This window comes from Amphiura filiformis, chromosome 6, assembly GCF_039555335.1.
Source record: "Amphiura filiformis chromosome 6, Afil_fr2py, whole genome shotgun sequence".
Classification (NCBI taxonomy): Eukaryota; Metazoa; Echinodermata; class Ophiuroidea; order Amphilepidida; family Amphiuridae; genus Amphiura; species Amphiura filiformis.
The window spans coordinates 76,526,697-76,550,468 of record NC_092633.1 but is presented as its reverse complement, the minus strand read 5'-3'; the positions used below and the strand labels follow the sequence as shown (position 1 = coordinate 76,550,468).

General features: G+C 34.9%; 1 protein-coding gene across 1 annotated transcript in view; it reads left to right on the top strand.

Annotated features, from left to right (window-relative positions):
• Positions 1-8,980: 8,980 nt before the first annotated feature.
• The window catches only part of LOC140156068 (solute carrier family 22 member 3-like), a 69,755-nt gene continuing 54,963 nt past the window's right edge, over positions 8,981-23,772 (top strand). Inside the window, exon 1 of the mRNA XM_072179185.1 lies at positions 8,981-9,068. The gene's annotated coding sequence lies outside the window, so the exon portion shown is untranslated. The remainder of the gene's footprint in view (positions 9,069-23,772) is intronic.

The window sequence follows — 23,772 nt, the reverse complement described above, 5'->3', positions numbered from 1 at the left end:
CAAACATTTGCCCCCCTCAATGACATGTGACCCAGATACCACACCACTGGAAACAACACTATAGTATGTTTGTTATACGATAATGGAGGGGGGGTCAAAAAAGTTTTGTCTGTCAAAAGAGGGGGTCAAAAAGTTTAGCGGTCCATCGAGGGGGGGGTCAAAAAAGTTTTAGAGTGAAAAATTTGAGGTAGACCAGCCCCCTACCAAAGTATTAATGAACACTCCCTTATACTCACTGCGCCACTAAGAAACTCTAAAAATATGCAGGTAAGCAAAACGAACCTGCTGTGTATCAGCAGGTCCTGCAGATGGTCAAGGTTTTCTGGCTTAGAGCATAGACCATTTAAAACATGCTTTGAGGCACAGTCCAGACTTGTGACAGTGTTACATTTATATAGGACAACATAGTGTATGGTCAAACTGATTCATTTCGACTCATTCTCACTCATTTGCATTCATTACTATCAATAACTATTAACTACTCTCTAATTCATAACTCCAAACTTTTCTGTCTTTTCTGTCATTTCTGTCATTTCTGTTTTCTGTCTTTTACAGCTACCGTTAACTAGGCAATGCCCTATACCTATAACATGTACACTGTGTGTAGAGGTCACGCGTCAATGGTGAGAGTACTGTGTATCAAGTGTATTGTGTATAGGAAAATGAATTAACAGTAACTGCAGTATATGTTAAAAGTTGCATATGAGTCCATAGGAATCAGCTCTTGAACAATTCAGTAGGCCAGGTCTATTCATGTGTTTGTTAAAGAAAACCTGACTGCTATGGACTCAGGTGCAACTTTTAAACCGGTTATTTTCTTACACAAATAACCATTGTGACTGAAAATACAACGAATAGCTCTACGATTAGCTGTAGTCATTTGTGTGGACCCCCTCTCGGTGTTCAACTTTAACTACGTTTGTGTTGGGTTTTTATTTTGACGTATTTTTGTGCAACTCTAGAGTGCGTTTTATGATATCAAGTTGAAGAGCAGACAGTGTCCGTTGCGATTATTTTCCAATATTTTTAAGGCAAACAATCCCATCCACCATACACTGGTGACTTTGAAACTACTCATTTTTATACAAAAGTAGAGTTATACAGTTCTAGCATTTCTGTTTCTGTTTCTCTGGTTAGATTGGTGCTTAGTTACGTAACCGGATTAATTACCTGATTCATTACCATAGCAATGAGCTCCTACACCTTTCGGCTCGCCAATTTTACCCTCCCACCAGGGCTCATAATTTATATTGTACAGCCCCTAATAAACATTATGCAAAAAGTATTTCACAATCAAATACATTTTCAATTTCGTATGTTTATTGTTTACCATGGTTACTGTGTTAGCTTCCTTTTTTTTTTTTATATATCATTCTGGAACAAATACATAAATTACATGCATATTTGTGATTGTGAAAAGTTGGTTATGTATTCTAAGGGAGAGGCAAACAGGGAAACAGTTTTAACATTCTAAATTGCGTTAAATATCATAGATAAACCTATGAACTGAACTCAAAACACGTATGAAAGAAATGCGTATTTTATGTCTCCATTTTCCCATTGCATTGAACTGTCAACTGTAATATGATGCATTTCAGTGGCATTTGCCAAAGAGCCCAATGGAACAGGGCCGTAGCAAGCGGGGCGGCCCCACATTTGTGATGGCCGCCCCACATTTTTCAACCTTGCTACGGCCCTGCAATGGGAGAACATTTTGTTCTATTTAGGTGATCCGTTCCCAAAAAAAGTTCGTCCACACTCTTAACGCGATATCAAATTTGAGTTTAACTGTCATATTTAAACTTCATATCCCTTAATATATATAATTTCACGAGCAAAGTGAAACTCACGAATTTTAAAGTAGAAACCTAAGGTGTGCATTATGCATCGATGCTAAGCACAGTTTCCACATCGATATACCTGAGCACACATTTTTGTCCAAGAGCTTTCAAGCAGGCATTGAATTGTCTCTACACAGTCTTTGATTACGCGGTTGAGTGCATAGCATCGTAAGAGCTGTGTGAGTTTCTAGCTGGAAAACAGGCCTCAATGATTGGTTTTTTGTCGAAACCTCAAGACGTACGACGAATAGCGACATGCACACAATAGTGTGTATAGTGATTTTTGGACATTTTTTGAAAATTGGCACATATGTTTTTATTTATGTTCTCTTTTATTTGATCTAAGTCTCATCAGTCAAAATTAGCTAAGTACCGTAATTAGTACTAATTAATTAAATGTGGCGTATAATTAAAAAGTGAAATCTTGTGTTTTCCATAGTGGCATCTCGACCATACGCTGCTTTTTGGGCGGGTGCGGCGTGGCCCTATATTAGTCTGACTATTGACCTACTTTTTCACATGCAGTGTTTGCAGAAAATATTCGTGCTGGTTACATACCCAAAAACCCACAGAGGTGATAGTTTACACCGAGTTTTGTAATTATTACTTGATTTTGATATTTAAGTAATACGATAAAGTCATCATAGGCAGTAATGTGTTGGTTTTAAAAGAAATAACAAAAATAATTATTTAAGTCATAGAAATACTATTCAGAAATTGCAGCAAGATTTGCAGATGTCTTTATTTGAATAGATACGGCACGATTTAGGGTCGGAAAAAACCGGACATGTTTTGAAAAGAAACCCTAATACCTCATACTCATTTGAGACACTAAACAATAATATCGTATATATATGATAACTTTTCAATAAATCTTCAATTCTCATAATTTCTTTTAGATTTACAAAGCCTAATAATATAAAACAAAGTCAAACATAAGAATCAGATTTTTCTAGATGCTTTTTTCATTTCTAATAATTTTCCTCATAATATAATGAAAAAACAAAAGAAATAGATTTTCAAAGCCTAATAAAACAAAGTCAAGCATAAGAATAACTTTTTAGATGCTTATTTTCAATTCTCATAATTGTCTTCTTAAGGGATCTAAAATGAGCGTTTATTGCGTTTCGACAGTATTTTTTGTGGGACATGAGAGCACCTCAGACCTATCAAATTGCATTCTGAATACGAAGCGTGTCTTTCTGATATCAAATAATTTTCATTTTTTGAAAATCACAATATAATACAAATTTTATGACAAATTATAAAAATTTGATATTTTTCAAATTTTTGATATATAACAGTCCTCGAAGTAAATAATATAAATCTAATGATATATTCTTTTAAGTGTATGTAGCAGGGAGGAAAAGCCGACGGTCAATTGAAAATTTTGACCTTTCATATTTAAGATATGGATTTTTTTCCCAAAAAGACCTAAATTTTTTTGGTGTTTTGGGAAAAAAAATCCATATCTTCAATACGAAAGGTCAAAATTTTCAATTGATCGTCGGCTTTTCATTCCACCTACATACACTTTAAGTATAAATCAACAGATTTATAAAGTTTACTTCAAGTAGTGTTAAATATCAAAATATCAATTTTAATGATTTGCCATAAAATGTGTATTACATTGCGAATTTCAAAAATCAAAATTATTTGATATCAGAAGGACATTCTTCGTATTCAGAATGCAATTCGATATGTCTGATGTGCTCTAATGTCCCACAAAAAATACTGTCCAAACGTTCATACCCCAGCCCTTAATACAATGAAAAACAAAAGAAATATATCTACAGATCCTAATAAAACAAAGTCAAACGTAAGAAATTTTTTCTAGATGCTTATTTTCAATTCTCGTGATTTTCCTCATAATACAATGGAAAACAAAAGAAATATATTTACAAATCCTAATAAAACAAAGTCAAACATAAGAATCACTTTTTTCTAGATGCTTATTTTCAATTCTCATAATTTTCCTCATAATACAATTAAAAAAAATAGATTTTCAAACCCTAATAAAATAAAGTCAAACATAAGAAAAACTTTTGTAGATGCTTCTTTTCAATTCTCATAAATCCCTCATAATACAATGAAAACAAAACAAGTAGATTTTTATTCTTTTTAAATTATTCTTATGTTTGACTTTTCTACTGCTTATTTTTATGTTTGACTTTGTTTTAGTAGGGGTTGTAAATATAAATTCCTCATAATAAAATGAAAAACAAAAGAAATAGATTTTCAAACTCTAATAAAACAAAGTCAAACTATAAGAATAACTTTTTTTCTAGATGCTTATTTTCGATTCTCATAATATTCCTCATAATACAATGAAAAACAAAAGAAATAGATTTTCAAATCCTTATAAAATAAAGTCAAACATAAGAATAGCTTATGAGAATCGAAAATAAGCATCTAGAAAAAAAGTTATTTTTATAGTTTGACTTTGTTTTATTAGGGTTTGTAAACCTATTGCTTTTGTTTTTCATTGAATTATGTGGAAAATTGTGAAAATTGAAAATAAGCATCTAGAAAGAAGTTATTCGTATGTTTGACTTTGTTTTATTAGGGGTTGTAAATCTAAATTCTCATAATTTTATTCATAATACAATGAAAACAAATGAAATAGATTTTCAAACCCTAATAATATAAAGTCAAACATAAGTATCACTTTTTTCTAGATGCTTATTTTCAATTGTCATAATTTTCCTCATAATACAATGAAAAACAAAAGAAATATATTTTCAAACCCTAATAAAACAAAGTCAAACATAAGAATAACTTTTTTCTAGATGCTTATTTTCGATTCTCATAATATTCCTCATAATACAATTTTCAAACCCTAATATAACAAAGTCAAACATAAAAATAACTTTTAGATGCTTATTTTTAAATAACATAAGTGTCCACATAATACAATGAAAAACAAAAGAAATAGATTTACAGATCCTAATAAAACAAAGTCAAACATAAGAATAACTTTTTCTAGATGCTTATTTTGTGAATGTGAGTGAGGCCTGAAAACCTCATACTAAATGCCCCCTAAATCGTGACATAGCTGTATTTGAACAGTACCAGTTCTCCAGTTTTGCTAGTTTTCCTAATCTTTGGGCTAAATTAATAGCATGATAAAGGTCATAATTTTACACTGACAGCTTCGCTATGTACTTTATAGCTTGTATGTATGGCAAGCCAAGGGGGCCAAAAGCGTGGAACAGCTACGCGTAGCTTCTTTCTGGTTACGAGCAGCTGTTTGTCCAATCAAAATAGTCAAATTTAATCACGTGGTTGGGTCGTTAGCTGCGCGTAGTATAGTTATAGGTATCCTCTTTCACAATTATTATCTTGTAATTAATTTACGGAATTAGCATAGATAACGAACGGGTAAAGGAGGCCAAATCACAGCTCGTGTCAAGAGAACATGTTGCTAATGCCTGGCTAAAATGACACAAAGCATATTTATTTAGTGCTTCCAAGTTTACACCGTGTTTATAATAGCAATTAACTTTATACTCGGGCTGTATTAGCGGTGCAGGGGATATGAAGGTCAAACAACAACTACTACTGATGTAAAGCGCTGTGTAAAGATATTGCAGCGAAAGCGATATCACATGTCACTGTGTAAATATGGAGAGAGTAAAATGGGTCATCATTTTTTTCGGAACGGGGGGTCCTAAATTTACAAAAAGTCGGCGTCAATAAATTGCGGCCCTCACTATTTCGGCATCAAAATGTTATGACCCCGACTTTCACCACCGATACACCTTACCCCTAGACAGGCTAAAATTGTATTGAAATCAGTCTTTTGAATACAATAAACACACTATCTGTAGTCATCTTGTGACTCCCTACATTTTGTCATTATCAATTTATGACCCCCTCCCCTTATTTTTCTTTCCAAAAAGTATGGCCCCTATATTTTGGATCCCTTCCGAAGAAAATGATAGCCCCTAAATATAGAACAATCATCATTCTGTTCAGATATTACTTTAATAGCACCTATACCATTTTTGCTGATATACTACAGATATTTTCATTTACAAAAATTAACAACGTAATATTTGTGAGAGAGGATGTTTACATCAGCTCCACGTGTTTAAAACCGCGAATCTGATTGGTTAATAAGCTGCACGTAACGAGAAAGAAGCTACGCGTAGCTACGCCCACGTTCTGAGCCGCTTAGCTTGCCATATGTATGTGCTCAGTGTGTACACAGGCTATTTACTTTTCAAATCTTGTGACAAATCGTGCTTGCTGATGCTTGGTATAATGTATTAGACAAATTATTAGAATGCATGTGCAGCCCAGAATGTATGTAGCACCAGTCGAAATGGCCCAGGTTGAATAAAATAAATAAACCTATGAATGAATATTTTATTCCCTGGATTATATTTGTGGGGACAAAATAATGATATAGTTTGACGCTTTGAAATACAGTTATGTTAATCATGATATTAGTTAGAAAGTTAAAAAATAATATCAAAATCTTGTAAAATCAAACTTTTCCCCTCATAAGTTGTATCAAAACAATATATTGAGGAAATAGATATGACAGATTTAGAAATTTTGATATGGAAAGATAGCCCAGACATGTTGTCTCACCAGAGAAGATGAGCAGAAGTCTTCCTATCTGATGATAAAAAAAATCTTTAAATAACTATTATCTACAAAACTTTTATAACAATGTTTTATATAAAATGCTAATAATAATATAAAACGTTTTCTGTTATGATGTGAAGGGTTAATATAACAACAGGGAAAATCTGTTCCAACTGACCAGCAGGGAACCAAATGATGGATCCAAACGGATACAACAGTGTCACACTAGCAATGGATAAGATTAAAATCAGAGAAAATATGAAACAACATCAATGGGGAATAACATAAACGTATAAAGTTAAAAACTCTTTTAACTTTGTTTATACGTTTTGTGTCATTCCCCATTGGAAATCGATGTTGTGTCATATTTTCCCTGTTTTTGATTGTGAAGGGTTCTCATTCTTTCATTTTTCTTGACAATTTTTCATTTGCCCGCCCTATTCCTTTTAAAGGAATTTTTATTATACACATTTTATAATTAAGAAATATCAGCAAAAATGAAAAACATTGCATGTCATAGTGGCGTACATGTCATAGTGACATATGGGACCTATACGCCACTTAATTTATGGAATGAAGCTGACGAAAAGTAACGCCATAGGGATTACACGGCGATCGAGGTGGCGTAAGGTTAACGTTAGGTTAGGGTATTGCATTTTACTTATTGTGTTCAATGTATTTATTTCTTTTGGAAAATATATAAAATAAAATCTATTTAGTTTGCTACAGAAATTTCACATCATTTACAAAATATAATGAATGTCTGAATTACACAATTCGATTTTAAATTGGCATTTCTTCAAACCCGATTTTCTCGAATACAGCCGACGAATTTATAGTCAATAATTATTCAATTTGAGGAACCAAAATTGTAAACCTCAAAATAATTATTGTACCACCGTATGTTCTGTTCTTGCCCTTCCTGCAGAAAATAAATCCCTGTTGGGGTTGTACTACTTTGCTGTAACGGGTCACATAGGCGTGTACATAATACAGACTTGATATTTAGTATGGATTATTTTTTCGCAAAATTCCACAATTGGTCTGGAAGGGGTCTGCATAACCGAACGGGCTAAATAAACTCAACCCAGAAAGTATCGAAAGTCACGATTATAGATGGTCAAATATATCGGGAACTGAACTATATAGCAAAAACTTATTTAATGTATATAAAGCGCAGCTTTCTCCTGCGCATTTTGATACCTCTTTTGTTGCTCTACGATATCATTTGGTCGAGTTTATGGGCGCTTGAGTGGCTTCAAGACGGATTGTGAAAGTTGCACTTAGCTCCTATATTCAAGCCAAATGCGTTCGTCGTGTACACACACCCACGACACACAAAATCAAGACAAAGGACACCGATATGCTCTGTTTACCGACTTGAAGCCACTCAAGCGCCCATAACTCGACCAAATGATATCGTAGAGCAACATAACAGGTATCAAAATGCGCAGGAGAAAGCTGTGCTTTATATACATTAAATAAAGTTTTGCTATATATTTCAGTTCCCGATATATCTGACCATCTATAATCGTTTCGATACTTTCTGGGTTGAGTTTATTAATTGGTGCATGTCGGGAGATGGTGTAAAATAATTGCTTGAATGTGCTTTTCATTACCCGGTAGTTTATGGTGCTCATAATGTAGTCAATATACCTAAAATGGCGGATTTAGGGAGGCAGAATTTGAGCTTCGTGGGGACACAATTTCGGACTTTATTCAACTTTGTTCTGTTATTATCAAATTTATTGGGGTTTGAGGTGATTTTTCAAAACTTCGTCAGCAATTGGCATTCGTCACAGCTGAAATACACTTTCAATGCCAAATTTTGGAAAATGGGAGGAGCTTAAAAATATGGCTCTTAAAAGTAATACGTACTCAGAAAGTTTGAAGCCCCCCCCCCCCCCGGCTGATTCCTGGTTTTCCCAATAAACTCACGCTGTTTCTTTGTGCACAGTAAGTTTATAACATTTGGCCTCAGGAACCAAACTTTCCAAGCCTTTTCCAGGTTCGCAACCTTTAAGAGACATATAATTTTTCAAATCTTGTAGATTACAAGTGCATTTCAGTTCTGACGAACACCTTATTGGTATTAAGTTTCAGTAAATATCGCCCCAAACCTCAATAAATTTGATGAAACCAGAATAATCGGACATTTTACCCCCAGAAAACTCAAATTCAGTTTCCTTAAATCCACCATTTTAAGCTATTAATTCACTTCATTATCAGCGCCATAATGTAAACTCATGGAAAGCACATTTTCAATCAAACAATTATTACACCACGCATCTCCCGACACACTCCAATTAATATTTAGCGCGTGTGGTTTATGCAGATCACTTCCACACCAGTCTTGAAATTTTGCGGAAAAAAATCCATACTAAATGTCAAGTGTGTAGTATTAATACAATAAATCGTTACACACATGAAACTAAATTAACACAAAGAACTTTTGGGGATCACATTACCTCGAACTTAAGCACAGGTCATTGCTGATCTGATATGCACACTCAGTATAAAGATTAAACGTTCAGAAAGACCCGATTATTTTAGCTGCCATATAGGTCTATATTTGGTACAATATTTTGTTCAGGTCCTCGACGATTTTGAGCATACAATTCGTCCAAAGAGGTAAGTTGCTATGTATTCTCTCAAGTGCAATTATAAATGTGGAAGTTAAAATGCATTTATATTGCTGGTATTAAGGTAATATTGGTTTGTTATAATAATATGCGCTAATATGTCGGGCCTATAACACCTGCATTGTTAATAATCTCGTGGACGGGGTACAAACATTTCACGGGTTTCATTAGTTTTCCGTTATTTTTAATGTTTTCAAATTATTTTGTTTCCGGTGTGTCAAATCTTATTTTTGTTCTGAACATTTGAGAAATTATATAAATTACATACTTGTCCGGTATTAACATTTCAATGTAAGCCTACATGTGTACATATATATTTTTTTCTTTTCCATGTTATCCGATTCATTTTGATTAAAATATTTGAATAAATTGGCCTTATTATTTTGATCAGATTCTGTTAGGCTATATCCCCCTCGGAATAATCATATTTGTCAAATTGGAATAGATTATACTCATATGTCTTCAAATACCAAAAGAACACTCTAATTACAACTATTGCAAATAAGTTGAAACTAGAGCTAATTGCGCATACACATATACGCGACCTTAGCAATAGCTAATTACCTAGGCCATAATAGCTAATTAGCCCAGCTATATAGCATGAATGCATGTAAGAGGTAGTATATTATGCTGATTTTACTGAGAGGTCTTTTTTTGAAATGCACTATAACTTTGGAATTTGGCTAGAGACCAAGGTTAATTTGTTAGCTCACCTATAGCATATGCGAGTTCAAAAGGTCCAGCATATGTATAATTCATTGGAATATACATGTATGAACAGAGTTTGTAGTATTATAATTATAATCATAAATTATATTACATAATTATTTTCCATACTATTACAGTATGTGAAATCATTTTGATAAGGCCATGTAAAATTAAAAAACATGTTTCAAAAAAGGAGGAAGAGGGGATTTTTATTTTTCATCGTAAAATTTGTGCAAATACCCATAATTAGAACTGTTTTAGCGCACACAATAATGCCTGGAAAAAGGAGGAGGCCTCTTACTCTTTTCGCCAGCCCATCGGGCTGGTACCTGTTTCTGGGATGGGGTCAGTTTGCTCAAGAGATTAATTTTTATTGGTATTGGAATGACTTTTTGTTAAAACTTTTTGTGGTTGAATTTTTTTAAAAATATTTTAATTCGATGTGTAAGGAAAAGTAAGTATGTTTTGCCGTTTCAACGAATGAAAACGAGTGAGTATTACCAAAGTTATGTTTGAATTAATATGACTTTAAAAGTTTTAGGTATAGGCCTAAAATGTAACAATAATAGTTAATATACAGCATCATATGGTCAGCAGAAGAAAAGTATGTCATTTCAGTGTCTTTGACCCGGGGTCCTTGACCACTGAACAGCGTGATATCATGTTGATAACAGATCTAAGAATCAAAATCTTCATCATATGGACCATATTGATGTCAAAGTAATTATCTATCATATCCTGTGTCGTTTTATGGATAAAAATGACTCAAAATGCTATTGATGAAATAGTTGCTATCATGAACATCAGTTTTGCCTTTTCAACGGGAAAAATCCGATGCAAAATAAAGTTTTTAGGGCCTAGCTATAATATGGGCATAATTTATGCATGTAGGCCTATAGTATTGAACAATGTACCCATTTGACATGCACTTATATATAAATAAATTGTTTTACTTTATTAATTTAATAACTTCTATGTTATAAATAAAATGACACATAACGTAAGTGAAGCTACTTTCTATCTTTTTTATTTGATTCATAAACTTACAGTCAAGACACACAAGAGTGAAGATTGCAGTGAGTAATCAGTCCTTTATAAATGTTCTTGCCACCATCTATCATATAGTAAACTATACATTGCGAATTAATATCAAATTATTTTAAAATAAAAAATGTACATGTAAGGTGAGTTTATATTATGTTATATGGCGAATTTAAGGAGTATTTCGTGATCCTAGCATCCTCTTTTTATGACATTTTTCAGTAGATATCCACAAAAAAAGCTTATTCTAAAAAATTTCAGTTGATTCCGATTTTGCCTTTACGAGTTATGCATGGTTATGTGTACACAATGTGTTGCAATTTTGTTCTGGTATACCAGAACGAAATTCAAATTTCACGATTACTTTGCTAACGAATTAATCTGCAAGAAATATTTTGTACATAAACATTATGTAGCCAGAGGTTTCCAGTGATATAAAAATCTCAACTTTTTTGAGAAAAGTTAGGGATGATGCTGTGGATCACGAAATGCCCTTTTTAACTAAAACCTGCAGTCAGTGCAGTGTAGTATTTGTGACGTGGTATATCGAAAGCAGACACTTTTGGGCAGGATCGTAAATGGAGAAATAGCCAAAAATCTACCCGGGGTGATTTTTTCACGATTTGGGTTTATGATGTTATTAATGTTTAAAATATTGTCTGATCGTTTCAGACCGGAATATAACTGGCATGTTGTATTTTTGAGACATTTTTCAAGGTAATTCCTACTCTCAACATTGTCAATAATATTTTAAAGGCAGCTTATCTATTATTAATATTAAAGGCCCATTCAGTGATTTGCTCATCCGGACGATCGTAAAAATCATCAAAATTTTGGTACCGTACCTTTGTTATTACATAGATGTGCTAAGTCTGCGAATGGTTCAGCCAAAAGCCGTGTAGGCCTATTTAAGACAAAATAAGACATTTTACACGAATCTGTATTTTTAGATACTGACAGTATCTAAAATTAGCTACAAGTATTTGAATGGCGGGGCTTGAACTTCGTCAGTACTGCTGTTTTCTTCATTTTTTGCCAAATTTGGCATTTCAAAAATACCAAATGACAATTTGAATGACTTAGGCCTATCCTTCTCTTTTAAGCAATTTATAAACAATTTTAATTTTTTACTCTTGCACTGGGATCACTGAATGGGTCTTTAAGAAATATGGTGTATCATGTCAAAAACAGACATCTTTTGGACATCTTATAAATTTGGAGGCTTTCACATAAAGAGCTATTTTGCTCCACAACGCCGTTTTCCCCAATAAAATCGGACATTCCTAAGCGAAGAAATTGAGTTCGTAAGTTATGGTATTAAAAAATTGGAAATTGAAATATCGTGGGTAAAAAGCTGAAAAGACAAATAAAACCAGAACAGAACAATTTAGAGAACAATAATGAATTAATAATAATGAACAATAATGAATTAAAGAGTTGACAGGAGATTAGGAGTTAATGTTTTCTGCAGTTTCAGTGTACATCTTCTCACCGTTGATGGTTTGGTGGACTGTCATGTAACATGGATGTAGTAAGCCGTGATCCTAAAATGCCTTTCACATTGACCAAAACTAATTACAAGACCTCTTCTACATTGAGGCTGGCTTTCCTTTTAGAGGGAATTTTATTATATCTTGTTCAAAGAGATAGGCCTCCTCTAATTATCACAAAACCTTCCAAAAGTGTTTCTTGTATATTGGCAAGGCAATAGAAAGCATCTTTACTCCCAAGAGTTATAACTGAATTTCAAAAAATAAAAATATAATTGAAGAAACCTCAAAAAAGGAAGCGGGAGAAGACGCGAAACATGATTATTTTTTATTTGGCCTAACCAAAAATTATTCAATATTCATGTAAATATTTCTGTGCAACTTTGGTCATGCGCTATTATAGTGCGACTTCCTAAGGTAATTTGCTACATACTGTAAGTAATACCTACATGACCTTTGACCCCAATGACCTTTGACCCAATGACCTTTGACCCCAATGGTTGTATGCAAGTAATGTCATGCTTGATTGACGTAGAATTTTTAGTAACAGAACAGAAAATCACATCAGCCATAATGACCTTCGTATGACCTTTGACCTCAAGGCTAATGCATGTGTCAAGTGACGTCATCTTGCTGTGTAATTTAGTAAGGAGTAGCAGTTTTAGTAAAAATAATAGGAAATAACATTTCGGCCATAATAACCTTTCCATGACCTTTGACCTTGAGTTGGTCATGTGACATTTGTGCCACCAGCTATTAGTCCTGAGGACCAAGTAACATTGTTGTACTACGGTATATATATTTGCGACAGGAGCAGCATTTTATGGTATTTGGTCATATACCGGAAGTATCCCCTTAATGACCTTTGACCCCGATTCTGGACAATAACTTTTAGACACTGGGTATAGCTGATGCATGTACCAAAGTGCCATCATCGTGCTGTGTAATTTGTGGAAGGAGTAGCATTTTAGTGAAATCACGTTTTTGGCCATTGGCCGGAAGTGGATGACCTTTGACCTGAAGTTGATCATGTTTCATTTGTCCCCCCCCCCAATGGTCCTAATGACCAACTATGGCCAACATGGCTCAAAGCATATGGCTACGGTGGCTCATTATAAGATTGACAGAAAGAAAGAAAGAACTAGATATATTGCATCCTTAGTAAGGCTGCGAAGTCTAGCCGTGACCTTGAAATGACATCTGATGACCTTGAAATGACCTTCACCACATTTTGCATCATATCCACATAACATATACCAATTTTCATTCAAATTGAATAAACTTTGTAATTTGACCCCTTTTTGACCTTTAGTTGACCTCTGGTGACCTTGAAATGACCTCCAATATATTTTGAATCATATCAAGATCACATATACTAATTTTCATCTAAATTGGACAAATATTAGAATTTTACCCTTTTGACCTTTCGTTGACCTCTGGTGACCTTGAAATGACATCCAATATATTTTGAATCATATCAAGATCACATATACTAATTTTCATTTAAATTGGACAAACTTTAGAATTTTACCCCTTTTGACCCCAAAACAGACCCCTCCTCCATGTTTAAGCCAAATCTGATTACAATCGTATATGACATAATGCTAGAGCCCTTTTGGCATTATTCTGATGATCACAGCACGTAATATGCAGAAAATATTGAATTTTAAAGTGATTTTCAGTAATCAACCATTTTTGTCCCCTGTTTGACCTTGAACTAAAAATCTGTGAGGACCCCATAGACACCAACTAATGTCAATGCATATGTGTCAGTCGCATCTCTGTACCATAGAATCTGTAGGAAAAGAAGCATTTTGAAGGTATTTGGTTATGTGCCGGAAATATCACCTTAATGGCCTTTGACCCCAAATCTGTGAGGACCCCATAGGCCCCGGCTATAGCCAAGGTCAATGTATAAATCTCATTATTGTACCACGTAATCTGTAGGAGAAGAAGCATTTTGGTAAAAATCACATTTTTAGCCAAAATTACTCATGCATGACGTTTGACCCCAAATGGGTCATGTCAAATGTAAAGGCTGGGGTAGTGGAGCTTGTGCCCAAGTTTGGTCATAATCGGTCAAATAATAAAGGAGCTAGAGCAAATTATATCAAATGTTGACAGAAAGAAGAAGAACTAGATATATTGCATCCTTAGTAAGGCTGCGAAGTCTAGCCGTGACCTTGAAATGACCTCTGATGACCTGGAAATGACCTTCACCACATATTTTGCATCATATCCACATAACGTATACTAATTTCGATTCAAATTGAACAAACTTGGCAATTTGACCCCTTTTGACCTTTGGTTGACCTCTGGTGACCTTGAAATGACATCCATTATATTTTGAATCATGTCAAGATCACATACACTAATTTTCATTTAAATTGGACAAACTTTAGAACTTGACCCTTTTGACCTTTGGTTGACCTCTGGTGACCTTGAAATGACCTCCAATATATTTTGAATCATATCAAGATCACATATACTAATTTTCATTTCAATCGGACAAACTTTAGAATTTTACCCCTTTTGACCCCAAAACAGACCACTCCTCCATGTTTAAGCCAAATCTGATTACAATCGTATATGAACATAATGCTAGAGCCCTTTTGGCATTATTCGGATGATCACAGCACGTAATATGCAGAAAATATTGAATTTTAAAGTGATTTTCAGTAATCAACCATTTTGTCCCCTGTTTGACCTTGAACTCAAAATCTGTGAGGACCCCATAGACACCAACTAATGTCAATGCATATGTGTCAGTCGCATCTCTGTACCATAGAATCTGTAGGAAAAGAAGCATTTTGAAGGTATTTCGTTATGTGCCGGAAATACCCCCTTAATGACCTTTGACCCCAAATCTGTGAGGACCCCATAGGCCCCGGCTATAGCCAAGGTAAATGTCCAAATCTCGATACTCTACCATGTAATCTGTAGGAGAAGAAGCATTTTTGGTAAAAATCACATTTTAGCCAAAATTACTCATGCGTGACGTTTGACCCCAAATGGGTCATGTCATATGTAAAGGCTGGGGTAGTTGAGCTTGTGCGCAAGTTTGGTCATAATCGGTCAAATAATGAAGGAGCTAGAGCAAATTATGTTAAATGTTGACAGAAAGAAGAAGAAGAAGAAGAAGAAGAAGAAACTAGATATATTGCATCCCTGTAAGGCTGCGAAGTCTAGCCGTGACCTTGAAATGACCTTGAAATGACCATCACCACGTTTTGCATCATATCCACATAACATATACTAATTTTCATTCAAATTGAACAAACTTTGTAATTTGACCCCTTTTGACCTTTGGTTGACCTCTGGTGACCTTGAAATGACCTCCACAATATTTTGAATCATATCAAGATCACATATACTAATTTTCATTTAAATTGGACAAACTTTAGAATTTTACCCTTTTGACCCCAAAACAGACCCTCCTCCATGTTTAAGCCAAATCTGATTACAATCGTATATAAACATAATGCTAGAGCCCTTTTGGCATTATTCTTATGATCACAGCACTTAATATGCAGAAAATATTGAATTTTAAAGTGATTTTCAGTAATCAACCATTTTTTTCCCTGTTTGACCTTGAACTCAAAATCTGTGAGGACCCCATAGACACCAGCTAATGCCAATGAATATGTGTCAGTCGCATCTCCGTACCATATAATCTGTAGGAAAAGAAGCATTTTGAAGGTATTTGGTTATGTACCGGAAATACCCCCTTAATGACATTTGACCCCAAATCTGTGAGGACCCCATAGGCCCCGGCTATAGCCAAGGTCAATGTATAAATCTCATTACTGTACCACGTAATCTGTAGGAGAAGAAGCATTTTTGGTAAAAATCACATTTTTAGCCAAAATTACTCATGCATGACGTTTGACCCCAAATGGGTCATGTCAAATGTAAAGGCTGGGGTAGTGGAGCTTGTGCCCAAGTTTGGTCATAATCGGTCAAATAATAAAGGAGCTAGAGCAAATTATGTTAAATGTTGACAGAAAGAAGAAGAAGAAGAAGAAGAAGAAGAAGAAGAAGAAGAAGAAGAAGAAAGAAACATACTGGGAAACCGGAGTCTAGCCGCCGCTCGGCTAGACTAAGAAACTACTGGGAAACAGGAGTCTAGCCGCCGCTCGGCTAGACTAAGAAGAAGAAGAAGAACTAGATATATTGCATCCTTAGTAAGGCTGCGAAGTCTAGCCGTGACCTTGAAATGACCTCTGATGACCTGAAAATGACCTTCACCACATATTTTGCATCATATCCACATAACGTATACTAATTTCCATGCAAATTGAACAAACTTTGCAATTTGACCCTTTTTGACCTTTGGTTGACCTCTGGTGACCTTGAAATGACATCCATTATATTTTGAATCATATCAAGATCACATACACTAATTTTCATTTAACTTGGACAAACTTTAGAACTTGACCCCTTTTGACCTTTGGTTGACCTCTGCTGACCTTGACATGACCTCCAATATATTTTGAATCATATCAAGATCACATATACTAATTTTCATTTCAATCGGACAAACTTTAGAATTTTACCCCTTTTGACCCCAAAACAGACCCTCCTCCATGTTTAAGCCAAATCTGATTACAATCGTATATGAACATAATGCTAGAGCCCTTTTGGTATTATTCGGATGATCACAGCACGTAATATGCAGACAATATTGAATTTTAAAGTGATTTTCAGTGATCAACCATTTTTGTCCCCTGTATGACCTTGAACTCAAAATCTGTGAGGACCCCATAGACACCAACTAATGTCAATGCATATGTGTCAGTCGCATCTCTGTACCATAGAATCTGAAGGAAAAGAAGCATTTTGAAGGTATTTGGTTATGTGCCGGAATTACCACCTTAATGACCTTTGACCCCAAATCTGTGAGGACCCCATAGGCACCGGCTATAGCCAAGGTCAATGTATAAATCTCATTACTGTACCATGTAATCTGTAGGAGAAGAAGCATTTTTGGTAAAAATCACATTTTTACCCAAAATTACTCATGCATGACGTTTGACCCCAAATGGGTCATGTCAAATGTAAAGGCTGGGGTAGTGGAGCTTATGCCCAAGTTTGGTCATAATCGGTCAAATAATAAAGGAGCTAGAGCAAATTATGTTAAATGTTGACAGAAGAAGAAGAAGAAGAAGAAGAAGAAGAAGAAGAAGAAAGAAATCGCCCAGAAACAGGAGTCTAGCCGCCGCTCGGCTAGACTAAGAAGAAGAAAGAAACTACTGGGATTCAAGAGTCTAGCCGCCGCTCGGCTAGACTAAAGAACTAGAGCAACTGTGCCCTTTGCAAGGGCACGAGGTAAGTTAGGCGGATGATTGTGATGATCTGATGAAGCAGCAATACTGTGCTGGATAAGATAAGGATCATTGCATTTAAATTTCAGCTCAATTGAAGCATTTTGAAAACTTGACCTTTGCCCCCTTTATTGCCCCCCCTAATGACCTTAAATGAATCTTAAACTATTTTAAACATGTTTAGAATGTCATAAGGATCATTGCATTTAAATTTCAGCTCAATTGGAGCATTTTGAAAATCTTGACCTTTGACCCCTTTGTCCCTTTAATGACCTTAAATGAATTAAAAATATGTTTAAATTGTTTAGAATGTCATAAGGATCATAGCATTTAAATTCCAGCTCAATTGGAGCATTTTCAAAACTTGACCTTTGACCCCTTTATGACCCTTAATGACATTAAATGAATATTAAAATATTTTAAGCATGTTTAGGATGTCATAAGGATCATTGCATATAAATTTCAGCTCAATTGGAGTATGTTCGGTTAACCTGACCTTTTTTGCCCTCTGTGACCCCTTGGATGACCTCCGACATTAAACAACCCATAACTTTTGTAGCCAGCTACCCAATACTGCTTGTGACTGAGTTTAGTCGAAATCCGATCAAGGATGTGGAAGTAGTAGCAAATTGTGAGAAGAAAGAAAGAAAGAAAGAAGAAAGAAGAAAGAAATGGCAAGAAAGAAATAAGTTAGGCTGCCCGCCTAACTTAAAGAAAGAAAGAAACAAAGAAACAAAGAACTTGACAGAAACAGACCTTAGCAATTTTGCAAATTGCTAAGGAATAACCATTTTAAAATAACTGTACTAATAAAGTGACTGTCCTTTATGTACTGCTGTGTCTCAGTTGGAAAAATTCCTATTATTAAAATTCTTTCTTGAATTTGAAGCCGTGTTTTTAGTATGGGGTCAATCGCGTTCGTATCATGATTCTTCATGTCGATGAGAAAAAAATTGATTTATGGCTCAATTTAATATTGGCCGACCAACAAGCCATTATATAATCGTTGCTATATAATTAATTTTATTATTACAGCTCTGTTTCAACAATTGCTCAACATTCTTAAAAAGGGCCTAATTGTTGCTATTAAATTTGCGCGTCGCACGAGAAACTTTTTTACGAATTAGAAACGCGATTTATAGTTGCGGTTGTTAAATTTCCGTTGATGTTTACGCTTATGATACTTGGGGGTCAAATCAAAACTCGACCGCCGGTTGCCCGCCGGTTCCGGGCGGTTCCGGGCGGTTCCGTTCGGTTCTAAATTATACACAGTAATGAGGTCAGTCGTCACACCCTGGTTCATATGGCCGGTTGGTATCATCGAGTGAATAAGTGGAGTGATTTCAAGTGGTTTCTTTTCAAATTGTGTACAATAGGAACGGGAATAGAAATAATCGATTTTCCTTCTCGGAGTTCTTCTCAATCAATGTAGCTACTTTAAGGCGATTTAATACCCTTATTTTCATCAGTACCCATCTTCTTTTTTTTGTTGCAAATTTATGAAGTATATTTATATGTTCATCATCTCATGTCCTGAACTTATAAAATATCTCTACATACAAAGTGGTTTTAAACCATTTTAGAAAATCATTTTTGCCCTATATAATGTTTTTGTTTACTGTATCCTGGTAACTGAGATAATTTATTCTATTGAACATGTCCAAGTAGAATACATGAATTGAATACATTAAATCCTTTGTTATACTATCTATATAAATGTACTCACTGATTATAACACTGAATAAATTAAATCCCCCCTAATCTCTTCCACATAGATAATTCAATACTACACCATGTATGTATCTCCTATAATATGTTGTTAGGAAAAGAGATTAAAAAAGGCTATAAGGTCATCAAAGGTCAGGTTATAGGTCAATTGGTTCAGGTCAAATTCAGGCATCCATTTTGAATACATGTGATAGTCTGTGGATATCATACATGTCATAATGAGGCATCAATTTTGATATTTTGTCTGTTACTGGATATATAATGGAAATATGTGAGGTGGATATACTAAAATACCTTGGGATGTAAATGGTGAGTACAATTTAGATTGCCTAGTTGAGTTGGATTGGGCAAATAAATATAAAATAGTTACCAAAATCACAAAAATGAAGCTTACGGGAAACTACCTAATATGGTGGTATAGGTGACAAAAAATACAATCTTTTTCAACATTGCTGTAGTGTGGTTGTGGTAACCTGTTACCTATGGCTTAATTAAGTTTCAGTGACATAGTGTCGCAAGTTCAAAATTCAAAATATAGCTCGACATTGAAAATAGAAGCATTTTAACCGGTTCGTTTTTTGATAGTTGTGGAGCACCAAGTTCATGAATTCATAAAAGAAATCAGGGACCACTTATTCCCATTTTACATATCAACATTATTTCCCTAATGTGTTAGCAACACATATCCAAAATTTTAACGAAATCCGTTGATAGTAAGCTTTCCAAAATGAAGTGAATTTAAATCGTCAGTGATGTACCTCCTTTTGGCTTCTATCTTCAAAAGCATGTAAGCTACATTGATACCGATGCCACCAATAAAACGAGAAGATTTGCCCCTTCATTTTGCATACCACTTTGTCCAATTTTTTTTTGTAATTTCTTCACAAAATGCAAAAAATGCAAAAAATCAATGGGTGTAGTACCCCTTAAGCATTTTGTTTTGATGAAATATAAGCAGAGACTTGGTCTATTTATTTCTAATTATTTTACATCGTGACAAGTTAGACAAAACCTATTTTAAAGTTTCATTTCCGAGGGGATAATCGCGATCACGTAATTCTGCATGTTTTAAAACGCAAGGGTAATAAATTTTTCATAAACTGTGTTTATAATCGAAAGAAAGAAAGCAAAAATGAATCAAAGAAAGAAAGAAAGAAAGCGTAGAGAGTCATAAGATGACCAAAGAAGGGGAAGCGAGAGGGTGAGAGGAAGACGGAGAGGGAGGATGGGGAGAGGTGGAAAAGGGGTGAGAGTATGAGATGTGTCTCTCACATCACATGAGAGAGAGGGGGGGGGATAAAAAACTAAGTTCGTAATATAGGCCATATTAGGCCGGTATATTTGGCCTACAATGATGTTGGCCAGGCTCGTTGAGGTGATGTGCCAGAAGAACTAATGATTTTGCAAGATCGACAAAATATATGCGAATCCCATAACCTCTCAGCACCGAGCCCTTCATCAACCAATGGAGATTAGCCAGGGGGCAGGGTGACAAGTCATTCCCCTCCCATACTCAGTCGTCAGAAATGTAATGACAAAATCTTTCTTTCGGTTTTAGACCCAAAGTCAACCCCATTTTGGGCTATCATTTTTCGGAGGGGGGAGGGTAGGTGTCCCAAGTATACCGGGAGGAGAGGGTCATAAATGTTTGCAAAGAAAAATGGGGGGGTCATAAAAACTTTGATGACCAAAATGTAGGGAGTCATAAGATGACCACAGGTAATGTTTGTTTTCTTCAAATAGATTCAATACATTTTTAGCCTGTTTAGGGGTGCGTCGGTGGTGGGATCATACAATTGTTGTTGCCGAAATAGATGGAATCGTAATTTTATTGACGCCGACGCTTCTATCTCGGTAATGTCATTCTATGAGTAGATCTGCGAGAAGTCCCCTTGAAAATTCCTTTTCTTAAATCTCAAACTTGAACACGAATATCAAAAATGAGAGCCTTCTGAAGGCAGATTTGAACTAATGACGTATATAAATATGTCCATCACCAATACAGGCCTATGTGATTCATAAAATAATAAATTCACAACTTCTAAATTACTTAACCTATAGAAATCATTGAAACACTGTTCTGTACTGAAATTAACTGATCTAAACAATGATGATATATTCAAGCAATTTTAACCATAAACAAGAAATCATTTCCAAAATTAATTTGCTTTGGTGACAAGCCAATAGACACAAGACTAAGAAAAATCGATCATCGTGTAATATTTTCAAGTATGGGCTATTGTGACCGTGAAATTCCAAGTATGCGCTATTTTTTAAATTTTTTAATTTATTTATTCGAGCATTGTGATCGCGAAATAAACATATCGACATTTTGTTAATCTCTCCGGTTATGTGCTTAAACCAACCGGCGGTTGCTACTCATGCATTCTTGAATATTCATATACAAATGACCTCTGCCAACCGGACGGAACCGCCCGGAACCGGCGGGCAACCGGCGGTCGAGTTTTGATTTGATCCCTTAGCGTCATGATTTTCTTTCATACTGGTTTCGACATGTCCTCTTTTAAGAGCCTGCTCCCTGAGTGGTACAAGAACAAACTAGAGGAGAGTTTTGATCCTTTCAACACATGCTCTTGGGTTACATGTTGCCATTGCTCTGGTTGTAGGCTTGTGTAGGGGTTTTTTTTTTTGGGGGGGAGGGATGTCCTCATTGTTTTGATCTTTGGTGGGACTGTCCTAGAGGTGCTTTGCACCTGTTAGTCCTTGCCTTTCACTGGTGCAAAATTTTATCTATACTTTTTTTTTTTTTTTTTGTATGTACTTTTGAATATTCATGTGCAATATATTTTGATGTTATATTATAATTATTGCATATTTTGATGTTATATTATAATTATTGTATATACCAGTGATAAAGTGTAATAAATAAATAAATAAATAAATAAATAAAAATGGACCGACCGTGTATGGCAAGCCAAGGGGGCCAAAAGCGTGGAACAGCTACGCGTAGCTTATTTCTCGTTACGAGCAGCTGTTTGACCAATCAAAATAGTCAAATTTAATCACGTGGTTGGGTCGTTAGCTGCGCGTAGTATAGTTATAGGTATCCTCTTTCACAATTATTATCTTGTAATTAATTTACGGAATAAGCATAGATAACGAACGGGTAAAGGAGGCCAAATCACAGCACGTGTCAAGAGAACATGTTGCTAATGCCTGGCTAAAATGACACAAAGCATATTTATTTAGTGTTTCCAAGTTTACACCGTGTTTAAGGTGGTATTGGATGCATTTTCTAGAAATAAGGAAATGCTTTGAGCATGTTTTAAACATATTAATTGAGTAGGGTAAAGTACACTGATCAATATGCCTTTCGGACATACGGTTTCTATACTACATCAAATTATATTTTCTTTGTATCTTATTGTTTTTATCAATAATCAATATAGTTAATGAGCTAAAAGGACTGTAAAGGCTCATTAATATGTAATTTTTGCCAATATTTTGCTAAAAATCAATGCATAAATGTTCATGGTACTTTTATTTTGCATACTTTTGCCCTGAAACTTAGTTAAAGTGTTTCTAATATGTTTTTAGGTATTAGATAGTGAAGACGCCCCTCATTTGCATATTTGCATATTTAATGAGCTAATTTGCATAAATGCTAATTAATTATGCAAATTAGGGCGGCTAGCTCATTAATTATGCATAAATTGTCTGGAAGTCATTAGGAACACTTTGACCAAGTTTGAAACCAATATTCTGTTAAATAAAAATGTTATGAACATTATTTTATGCATTGGATTTTAGCAAAATATTGGCAAAAATTACATATTAATGAGCACTTTCAAGTCATATTAGCTCATTAACTGTATTGATTATTGATAAAAACAATACAATACAAAGACATTTAAAATGTATGTATTATGAAAACCGTATGTCCGATTAGCTTCAAACAAAAGGCATATGGATCAGTGTTCTCTGCCCTACTCAATTAATATGTTTAAAACATAAATAGAGCACTTCCAAAATGGGTCCAGAACCACCTTAATAGCAAGTAACTTTATACTCGGGCTGTATTAGCGGTGCAGGGGATATGAAGGTCAAACAACAACTACTACTGATGTAAAGCGCTGTGTAAAGATATTGCAGGGAAAGCGATATCACATGCCACTGTGTAAATATGGAGAGAGTAAAATGGGTCATAATTTTTTTTCGGAACGGGGGGGGGGTAAAAAAAAAACAAAAAGTCGGCGTCAATAAAATTGCGGCCCTCACTATTTCGGCATCAAAATGTTATGACCCCCGACTCCCACCACCGATACACCTTACCCCTAGACAGGCTAAAATTGTATTGAAATTAGTCTTTTGAATACAATAAACACACTATCTGTAGTCATCTTGTGCCTCCCTACATATTGTCATTATCAATTTATGACCC